The following is an 11,842-nucleotide window of genomic DNA, read 5'->3' as shown; positions in this document are numbered from 1 at the left end:
ATTGAAACAAGAGAACCTTTTATTCAGAAGAGTCTTAGACACATAAGTGTCTAAGTAACTTTGTAAATGGATCATTTGCTGTGGGTGAATAATATTGCACCGAACTAGCAATGAATTATGTTTGTTATGTGTATTTGTATCTTGTGCCAGATAAATGTGAGTCTCAGTCCCAATGCTGACAAAAGTGATCTTCATTTTTGTGAACTGGTAATAGGGTGTGGGTGAGCAAATGTAACAGGGCGAATCTAAGCTCTGAATTTGTTATCAACTTGTGGTTTTGGGTAGCCCAGGGTCTGGAGATATGCAAAGTCTTAACCTTGTCACTGATTTGTTACAACTTTTTTTCCTATCCTTGCCATAAGCTGTAAGTGCAAGAGCATAGTGTTTTCTGCATTATGCTTGAAATGCGCAGTCTCTCTAAAATGAGAGATTGAGGCTTGGCTGAATCAACTCAATCTTTCATTTTGCTGAAGCTGATAAATACACTTTCATTTAATTTACTGTGGGAAAGTATTTAAAAGTAAAGTCCCATGGCACTTTTGGTGGTAGCAGATTTCTGCACCTGGGTTTTTGGCCAAGGTTACTGTGTACTGGCTGTCCCCTTGACTGCCATTCTTCATCCCTGAAGTGGCTGAATTGCAGTGATGGGTGAAGTGATTTTTCTGCTTTGACTAAGGATATCTTTGGACACAAAGCCTAAAATAAATGTGAGATATAATCAAATACACAGTGCAGAATTCTGTATATAGTGAAAGGGATAGACAAGTCCTTTTCAACCAAGTTAGAAAGGAAGTATATTAAGCTGTATTTTATTTATTCCTTTTTATGTGTAACTTATTTTTCAAATGAAAAGATTATTTTTTTCTAAGGCATAAGTGAACTATCCCTGCCTCAGAAAGTCTTAAAATTAATAGGAGGATCTCTTAACCTCCTGGCATGCAAATAAAATGGTTTTATTTTCCTCCTTATCTCAGGGCTAACTATGATGGACTCCAGTTTCACTGAACATGCAATTCATGACTAAATAAAGGGCATCACCTGTGCCCAAAAGACTAGACTAACACCTGTTAACAAGCTATGTAGAGCGTTGAATCCCACACCAGCCTCCAAACTTTGCTCACGTCTTTTCCTTACAGCTTAAATCAGTGCGTGTGTGTCCATGCTGCTGCAGCTTTTACAAACAGCGATAGGAAAGAAGCTTTAATATTAAAAAGTAAAGGCAAAAATGCAAGTTCTCGTTGGGTGAAACTACTGTGTTCTTCAGGCTCGATTGAGACTGAGCCAAGACTGTGAAATCTGAATGGTTTTTGACTCTTCTCATAACTACCAAGGGGAAAATGCTCTGCCAAATAAGCCTGGCCTCAGGAGAGGTCCTTGCCCTTTTATGAACTACCAATGTTACACTGGGTAAATTCCCTGTGGAAGTATGCACCACCTCTCTACTTGGAAGAAAGGGATCGAATAGCATCTCCCTAGTCTACAAACGTGAAGAAGACCTCTACTCTAGCATGGAGATTTTTTCACTAAACTGACTCAGGATCTTCCGGGGTAGCCCCTGTCACTCCAGTTTCATGCCATGGCTGATGTAATGGTGCAAAGCTGGTCAATACAAGCAGATCTCAAAGAAAAATTTGACGTGTGCTATCAAGTCATGCTTATGGCTACATACTTATATTCATGGTATATCTGGAACTCACTGCAGTCAATTTTTCAAAGCAATGCTGAGAACATGTATTTCACATTGGTACCATTATTATTAACAGAAATATGAGCGGGTAAAAAGGAAAAGACACCAAGCACACAACCCTGCTATTAATCCTCCCACCTCAGTTTTCTTTCTCTTGAACCTGAATTCAACTTGAAGCATTATTTTGAAAGCTTTGGAATTTAACCCTGAACTTGCCCTCCCAATATCGTACTGTTGGTTCACAGTAACAAATCAAACACCCCCCTTAAGCTGAGGCCTGTTCAGCACTAAGCATATTTTTTTCACCCATCAGTGTCCTCAGGCAGTGTCAGACTGCAAGTCCCCTCAACCTCCTTGCCATATGACTTGCCAGCACATCTGTTCTGAGTTTTAACCTTTGCGTGCCCATACTTGGCAAATGCTTCAAAGAGAAAATTTTCCTTACTTTCCCATGCTCCTGTGGGGAGAGTCTAATATCTCTCCTCCTGCAAAGAAGGAAAGAACCTCCCTTGGTGGAGAACTGATGGGTTTTTTTCTGCCTAAAACTTGTCCTGTCCTATCAGCTTGCCCTGTTTGGACTCTGCTAACGGCAACCCTGTTAGTGCCAGATCTTATTCCCACCTCCATGCTTCATCACGGGTGCTACTGTGCTTCAGCACTGTTTCTTGAGAGAGTAAATAGAGCGCAGGTAGTCAAGCAGCGTGGGGTGATATCCTTCCTGGCAGAGCCCCATAGCTGCCTGCCCACCCTTACCCTTTGGTAAACTGATTTGGCTTTGCCAAACTGTGAACAGACCTGATCTGAAGCAACGTAGAGTTGAGGTATTGAAGGCACAGCTCAGCCTGAATTCCCAAACCAAAGCATCCAAGAGGCTGGCACCACATGGGTGAAAGGAACAGAGGCATAGCACTAGTCAAGGCACCCACAGGATGCTGTCCCTGCTGTGGCACTGTCAGGCCAGAGTTATCTGGGGGAAAGAGGCTGGAAGGGTCCATGTCTCAAATATCTTGGATTTCAGACCTACTATTTTGCAGTCCATAAAATCCTCCCCAGCCTTTTAAAACATTAGTGTACAGATGGATCTCTTCTCCAGGACATCAGAGTTCCTCAGGGCAGGACCCCTCTAATATCAGGAAATACTCTATTTATCTCCCTTAGCAGTGGGGAAGCTGACACGGGAAGGCAGCAGGGCTAGGAGTTGTGTTGGAAGGCCCCGAGAGTGCGGCTGTCCTACTGCTAATCCAACCACCTCCATCCAATGTCAGCTGCACCCCAGCAGCTCACCGGAGACTGATCTCAGCCTGGCTCTTCTCTGACTGGCTGCAGCATGTGGCCAGTGCTCCCCATCCATGGACGCCGTGTCCGAGCCTGTGGCAGCAGCTGGCAGTGGGCTTTGGTTACGGGATCTGGAACTCATGCTATACCCAAATAAAGCATACTTTCCTTTGCCAGAACTGAGCAGGAATATTTCAGCATTGGCAACGTTTGCTGTCCGGCTTTCAGAAAAGAGATTTTTCCCACCTGCATGTTATAAAACTATAATAAATGGAAACTGTACTCTCTCAACATTAAACAAATGAGGAGAAGCTGCATTCTGAAACTCCTAAGTCACCACCAGCCTTTACCAAATAATAACAATTGCATTGCTGATGGCCTTGTCTCTTGCTGTTATCACACTGAATGACAGGGAGTAGTGTATGCTAGTGAGAGTATCTCATTTGCTCCAAGTACTGCAAGCATTCCTACAAATCCACAGAGGCTCATGATAATCTTTTGCAGGTGGTCAGATTTTAAATATTAGAAAAAAGTGAAGTAACATGTTAAAACAGGAAGATAAGCATTTCCTTTGTTTATTTCCTATTCATTTACTAAAGCAATGCATCTTATTTGTGCTACCTATTATCTGGTTCCGTAAAATCCTGATGGATTGATGATTTTTTTGTTTTTTTAAATTCTGATTTGCAACTCCACAAAACCGTATCTCTAGCACAGAGGACAGGCTAAAGAACCAAGATAACTACTTTTCCAACAACACCCAATAGCTTCCAGAAACAACGACAGCAAGATTTAATCTGAATAAGTAGCAAGATTTTAAAGTGTAGGCTAGAGGTTATACAGATAAATACCATTCTCCCCTGCAGGTATGCACAAAGGGACATGCTGCCTACTGGTAATTACTAGAAGATTGCAATCCAGTTAATGTGGCCTGTAGACTTCTACCTGATTCACATACAAAGGAAAGACACAGGCACTGTGTGTTCAGGAGACCATGTTCAAATCTCGTTTAAAAGGCTGTGACTTAGGTACAAAGGAATCTCTCCATCTCTATCTTAGCTCTGCAGTGAACAACAGTTAAGAAATCCACCCAGGCCAAATAAGCTGATACAAGAAATACATGGATGGAAAATATGCATGGCAGTGATCAACTTTTTCCCTCCCATGTGCTTAAAATATTACCCTCAGAAATATCTACCTCACCTTTGTGAAACTGGTCCATTGAATAGAATCGTCAGGGTTTCTGTTTAGTTTGCATTTCCTTTTATTCAGCAATCAGCTATCATGGCAAGTGATATTTTGATTATTTGTGAGCATGGTCTTCTACATGACCAGGGCCACCAGGGGCAAGGAGTGGTTGGAGGTGGACTTTGCACACGATAGTCACGGGTACATGTCTTTTCCACCACCACCTTGTTGTACTCTTAAACTTGATCAGATGGTCCTCATGCACTCACCTGTCTAGTCTTGCACCTAAAGTGAAACATTCAACAAATCTCATTAGTTTAAGAGTTTAAGTTTATGCCAAAAGTTGGTTAGGAATAAAGATTTTGGGATAACCATACTAGGAAAGGAAAGCAGGCAACTTTGAAATGGATGTTGTATAAAAAAAACAAACCTCCCCAAAATCCAGGATTAATTCTTTAGTGACATGTGTACCTTGTGACAGAGCACAGAGATGTTCATTGCTTGATCAGTTTTTTGTTTTGTTTTGTTTTTTTCAGAGATTTAAGTAATATTTGAGAGACCTGAGACAGTTTTGCTTTTCTAAGGTTTACCTGGGCCTTTTCATTCTGTTGATAATCCAGAATATTAAATTGTTGGTTTTAAACAGAGGCTGGAAATCTACATTTGAGAAGTCATTCCCTTAAAACGATCAAGCACTTGGGGCTTCTTAAGACCTTTCTTCTTTCTTTCGGTTATCATGCATCATCATTTGGTGTTATATATGATGCTCTGGGAAGGAAAACCTAGGGCTGAAGGTCAGGCCCTCACTGGTGAAGCAGAATTGCTACTGCTGCTTAGGTGTATGTGGAAGATCAATAGGGTTGCTAAAGTGTCTTTGCTTAAGCAGGCTCCTTAAGCAGCCTTTCCTCATCTCTAATGGTGAGTAACCTTCAGTTAATTAATCTACAAAGCCATGGATATGTCTCTCTCTGTCCCTGTGATTGATATATATACCTGATAGTGCGTGCTATTAAAATCCATGTTTGCTGGCTTTCCTTGTCATCTCAAATGAAGTAAGCCCAATTTGGAAATCCTTGCTGTGAAATTGGAAAAGCAGGAGAGTGTACCTCCTTGGTGGTTATCATTGCTAATTTGTCTTTAGGACTGGATTAATCTTAAATGTCTTCAACAGAAAAACTGGTGAGCGATCTTTCCAACTTTGTTCCTTGAACTGGGATGGGCACAAACTCTTTTTGCAGGGCAGGAATTTGGTAAAAGGCAGCTATCCAGTTTGTGACATGAAACATGGGTCAGGAAAGCCAACAACCAACAAGCCCATTAATACCTCTGGAGGAGACATCTGCATGTGGTGGTGCAACATAGGGCAGGGAAGAGTGGGAAAGATCATTTAGGATGTTGAACACATTAAAGACATATCTTTAAGATACGCTATACCTTTTTTGGCAGATGTGGTGAAAAATTTGAGGTCAGGAGGAAGGAGTCGTCTTCTACTGTAATTAGTATTTTAGAGTTTGTTAGACATCAAACATCATCTGGAGCAATGAAATGACCAATAATGCAGCTCTGATGATCCTGTGGCTTTCTAACACAATCCCTCACCTGGAAGGAGACTTCTTCATAGAATTACAGAATCATAGAATCACCAGGTTGGAAAGGACCCACTGGATTCCCATTCCTAACAACCCCTAAACTATGCCCCTCAGCACCTCATCCACCCATCCCTTAAACACCTCCAGGGAAGGTGATTCAACCACCTCCCTGGGCAGGCTGTTCCAGTGCCCAATGACCCTTTCTGTGAAATTTTTTTTCCTGATGTCCAGCCTGAACCTCCCCTGGCGGAGCTTCAGGCCATTCCCTCTTGTCCTGTCCCCTGTCACTTGAGAGAAGAGGCCAGCTCCCTCCTCTCCACAACCTCCTTTCAGGTAGTTGTAGAGAGTAGTAAGGTGTCCTCTTCTCCAGGCTTTATTCTGCAGAATAAAGGAGATAATGTTGCTTTTGCCTTTTTTTTTTTTCCTACCTGCTAATCTGGTCTTTTATAAGTCTTATTGAGTTCAGTTTTAAAACTGGGCTTTTAAAATGCTTCTTTTCATGATGCCTTATGAACTTCAGCAAATGAGTTAAGCAATAACAGGGGATTTTTGGTCTGTTTTTAAGATACAATATTCTAGTTCCTGAGTGGGTCAACCAGGAGACCTTTCTTCTTAGATGGGAATTGGGTAATTGCTGGGAAAACTAGATTCATGTTCCTCTTGATATGGTACTGTAAGCATTTTAGAATAAAGTAGCTGGGCCCTTTCTAAATAATGACTTTCATGGAAATGCTGGTTCCCAAGGTTGTGACCTTCAGGCAACTGGAATCACAGCCTGGGTCCAGATCCAGCCTCCACACCTGGCCAGCCTGCTGCAGCTGCCTAAACCTCTGGATCCAAATGCTGAGGAGGTTAGAAGGTTAGAGATCTTTTACTACTCAAACTTTCTTCTAATTAGAAATAGAACACCAAAAATACTTTTTAGGGAAGGAAATGGAAGCCTAAAAGCAAAACAAAATTAAAAGTCAGTCTTCAACTTAGCAGGCTGATGTGGAACTTGTGTTTAATGACAAAAAAAATCCATTCTGAGGAGGAAAGAAAAAAAATCAAAATTACTATTAGATAAAGTACAGAACGGCGTAATATGTAACAGTATCCTCTGAAATATAAGGCAGGGGAAAGTGTGAGTGAGTTTAATAACTTAAAAAAATTAAATAGTTCTATTAGTTTGGAGGCACTGGAAGAGAGACTGGCTACACTTGGAGGCATCTACAGTGAGGTAAAGCAGCATTGGAAAATTAATATAGAATCAAATTTTGACAATACAGTGGTTTTTAAAAGAACAAGAAATCTGCTCTACAGAATTTAATTTGAATCTTTCTCGCTTCCTTATAGTATTTAAGCAGGCCCAATATGTAGATGATGTTTCTCTCCCTTCCCCAGGAAACTTATGGTGAGAGGGAGGATGTGAGATTTTGTCTTTTAGTGAAATCTAATTGTGGCATGGGTTCAAGGAGGAGAAAGGTCAGGGGAAGTCCAGCCACACGAGCCTGTATGGCAAGCTGTGAGACACCTCCCAGATGGAGCTGACCCTGGTGGCCCCACTGGCACCCTTGGTCCCCTGGTTTCACCTCAAGTACAAACTGCCCTCAAGGAAGGAGGTAGGAACTGAGCTGGCTGAAAAACATTTCTTCCTGCTGCAGCTTTCTGGAAAGAGGCTTCAGGTCTCATCCTCTGCCCAGGCTAAATTCACTAAAAGTTTCCTGGGTTAGATGGTTTTGGTTGCTTTCTCTCCCCAGTGGGTCCTTCAGGTTTTGTTAATTAAACATACAATTTACACTGCTTCACACTGCTATGATTTGCCTCAGTTGTGAGGTTTCCTTTCCTGAGCAAAGTGAACATCCGCATGCCACTGAAAAGCCACCATAGACACGGCTGCCTTTTGCACAACAAGAAGGCTGGAGTACTTCTCCTGGTGACTGTTTTCTTGGGCAGGAGTTGACATGACTTGTTGTACAAGTGAAATGGAAACTGAGGTTAACTTTGCAAGATGAAAACAAGAGAGGTTCAAAGAAGAGAAGCTTTGCATAGAAGCTCTGAAGTGTGAAAATTGCTAAGATCAAATGTGAAATATGTGAAATTTCTAGGGGCTGTTTTATGATGGATTTTCTCTCTCACCTGTATGGAAACAATCCCATACTGCATTGTTAGGGATGACATAAAAATTTCAGCCAGTTACATCAAGTGTATTCAAGAATTTTGAGGATATCTGATGCAAAAATACTTACAAAACTGGTAATCAGATAGTAATTCACTGTTTATATGCAGTACATAGTTTCCTTTTGTACGTTGTCAAGTAGAAAACACAGATCTTTGGATATCTGTGTCATTCCTAGTAATCCAGTTCCTGAAAATATCAATAAATATTACATAATCAATCAGAAAAGACTCAATTTCTAGACTTTAGACCTTATTCTTATTTCCTCCTTCCTTCCCACTATTCCTGTAGTTCTTGTCATTGTAATACTGTGATTTCAGTGCAGCTTTAAATAAACTCTGTGCTCTCTCAAGAGCTTTGCATTTAGTTCTTGGTGCCCTGTGGCCCATGAAAATGTCTTAAATTGGCAGTGGGAGCATTTCAATAGTAAAGGGAGAAGACCTTAAAAGTTCAAGTTTAATTTAAATGTGCAATCTGGTGGAGGCATTTGCACACCTGGTTAAATCAGCCCTCAGTGATACAAAGGGGCATGACTTTCACTCTTACTGTGGTCACATGTAATGTTTAAGGTTAGTGAAAAAAAAATTTACTGAAAAGTGACATGCCTCATGTCAAGAACTTCAGCCCCCTCTGAGTGACTGCAGTTTAGGGCTCAGACCTGCAATTGAGTTACTGCAGTTTAACGGGTTACCATGCATCAGCCAGGCTGCAGAAACAGTTCGCATGTGTCCTCCTTGCCTTTGACAAATGTAAGGTGATTTGACTTAGCTTAATCTATTTTCATTGCAGGCTAAATTGAATTACCTCATATTTATGATGGGCTATAAGGGCACTCAAAGAGAGTTATCTGAGTTCAACTGATCTCTGGTAACTTGCTTAGCCGTGGTAGCTTGACTGTGGGTATAAACCCTGAGCCACCTTCTGCTCATAGGAGAGAGCTGATGTGAACTTCAGTGGACACAGATTTATAACTACCGATGAAGTAGTTTTGGATGTGATAAGCCATTGACAGAATGGCTGGAATTGGCTTTAAGAGGAATAGAGTATCTGGCAGGGCACTTTCTTAATGGGTTTCTTATCCTGAAACATACTTCCCTGGTCTTCAGAGACCAAGGTTTGAGCCCCAGCAGCACAGAGGCTTGCTTGCTTTTCCTTTCTTCCTTAGCTTTTTCAGGCAGACATTTGGGATAGAGCTAGGCTGATAGCTTTAACTCCCTGTGGGTTTTCTGTGAAGGAGCTTTGGTGGAGTAAATTAATTTTAAATTTGGTTGTTCTACCATAACCTAAGTATTCTTAACTGAATTGTAAATTTAAATGTTAAGTGTTGCAATGAATGTTTAAATAATTCTAAAAGCACTTGGAGCATGGGATAAGTGCTGTAAAAATCTAAATAAATGAGTAAATTAGTTAACAGCATATGTGGTTATGCAAACTACTACATGTGTGCAAAAAGGAAGAGCTGTGCTCGAAATGGTTGCCAGAGCTTAAATTTCCTTGCTACATGTGAAACCTTTTCACATTAGCAGGGTGCTTTTTTTTTCCCATTTAGCCTACTGTATAACTGGGAGAAGAAGATGAAGTTGGCAGTTTAGACTGTCAAACAGAGGTTTCAGCTCAGCAGTGAAGTTCAAAGAGATTAATTTGGACTCGGCTGTTTACGTTACTGATCTCATACCAGCTGGGTTTGTGGCATTAAGATGTCAATAGTACAACAGAATTTAACTAACAGTTTAATCATTGACATCATCTTTTGAAGGTACAGATGATTGCCTCCTTATGTACTGGGACATATTTCTTTAGGACAGGACTCTATGCTTTCATGCAGGAGGGACAAAAGGAGAGGGAGATTGGAGGGAGCCTTGAAGTGAAGCTAATTTGAAAACGTCCTGGTACAGAAGTGGTTTATCAAAGCAAGTTCCAGTAAAAAGGTGCCCATTTCCACATGGCACAAGCCCCCTTATTTTACTTTAGTCCAAGTCTCCATCCTTTCTTTCAACTGACACCAAAACAGAACAACTGCAGTAATAATAAACTGTCTTGTGTACAGTGGCATTATTAGTTTTAATGGTTCAACCCTGAATGGAGTAGCAAAACCTCTTGGAAGGGCAGGAAGAGTTGGTAAGGGGCCTTCTTCAACACCCTCCTCCTTTGCCCCCTAACACCATACAATAAATATTAATTAAAGTTAGCTGGAATGTCTTTCACTGAGACTCTTTTGATAACTCCCTTGGTCCAACGAAGCCTGTACAAGGTTCAGACTTGGTTAAGATATCATTGACTTGCTAGGCTCATCATCACTGTTCTTGAAAGGGCAGGGAAAAAAGGGATGGGAATACTGAAATGAAAAGTAAAATGCATCTGGTTTAAGGACTTAAGAAATTATTTCAGTGGGGGAGTTGATTTTGTTAATGAAGCAGAGTTTCAGTCTATTCTGCTTGCAGGATCAGTCCCTTGTTGAACAGTCTTTTCTACTGTCCCTTGCTGCTGAGGGGCATGGTGGGGGATGCAGGTGAAGAAGAGGGGATAGTAGTCTTTGGGGAAAATAAGCAAATCAACACCTAAATGTGAAATAGTTTTGCTTTACAAAATAGTGATACAGCAAATTTCGACTCATCTTCTCTAAAAGCCTTTTTGCCCTATGCTGTGGTTGCTGCTGTACCCCCTTGAAGCCCTGTGCCTTTGAAGGAAATCACAATGTAATCCTTTGGTTCAGCACGTATTGTCCCTTAATGACAGGCATTACATTTGCACAGTACCATAAATCAAAGCTAGAGGATGTTTTAAATAGGCTGCAGATGCATGTGGATGTTGGCTCTCTAAGTGGCACTTTGCTGGAAGAGGAGGGGGGAAGCTACCCCCACCGCCACAGCTTCAGGTAGAATAGGGCCAGCAGAGGGGGTTCCCATTTCAACAATATTTGTGTTTCACCTGGGATTTAGGTCTACATGAAGACCTGTTTAGCAGAAGGAAATGCTTTTTGACTATGACCTCTGAAGGGTTTAATTGGGATTTAACTGTTCCTATTTTTTCCACTCCATGTGGGAGTCTGGAGCTCTGTTTACAAGGTGTGTCATATCCTCCCAACCCCAGAGTCATTCTCCCCCTCCTTTCTTTTTATGTTCTGGACAAATAGACAGAAAGATACTTTTAAAGTGAATGTGCATAGAAAAACCCACAATTACTGTCCCTGATTTCACTGTGAAAACTTTACAACAGCCGTACTGAAAAATCTTCTCCTACCCCTCCTACTCCTTCTAAGAGAACGAAAAAATCCATCAAATTAACACATCAATGAGTTGATTGTAATCTCCAGGGTTCAGTGTAGCACTTTCCAGCCTCTCAGACAGGAGGCCAGCATGATTTATCAATGCAAACCTAATAGCATCAATATGAATCTAACTAAAAATCAATATTTCATTACCAAATTGTTAGTGAGAATGAAGAAAAATTGCCAGAGTCAGAGCATTCTCTAGGGTAGGAGCATCTGGAGTTCAATGTGACAAGATGAGTGATGCATGACTCAGGGCCTGGGGAAGGACACTGGGAGGACAGGCCACTACGTAAGGCCGAAGACTCACGAAGAAAGCACTTACTTTTTTTTTTTAAACCTTTCTCTAAGAAAGAAAATGTCTGAGAAAAAAAAAATGGAAGGCATGCTGCTATTTACTAAAACTGATGCAAAGTAGCTCCAAACAACTGCATCTGAACAGATTAGTCTCTGCTCTCAGCACCTACACAGAACTGGTTTTCACAGGAGACAAATGGGGAAAATAAATCCAGTGGTCCAGATCCTGATTTCAGCTACAAAGGACAGAAATTTGTAATAGGGACAGAAATTTGTAATAGTTTGTACAGTGGAAATAGTTTGGTTCCATATCCCTTGTAGCTGAAATTGGATTTGGTAGACCACACTCTCGACTTTCAGAAATTTCAGATTTGTGGTGC

The sequence above is a fragment of the Cuculus canorus genome, chromosome 2 (genome assembly GCF_017976375.1).
Source record: "Cuculus canorus isolate bCucCan1 chromosome 2, bCucCan1.pri, whole genome shotgun sequence".
Taxonomy (NCBI): domain Eukaryota; kingdom Metazoa; phylum Chordata; class Aves; order Cuculiformes; family Cuculidae; genus Cuculus; species Cuculus canorus.
This window is presented reverse-complemented; position numbering follows the sequence as displayed.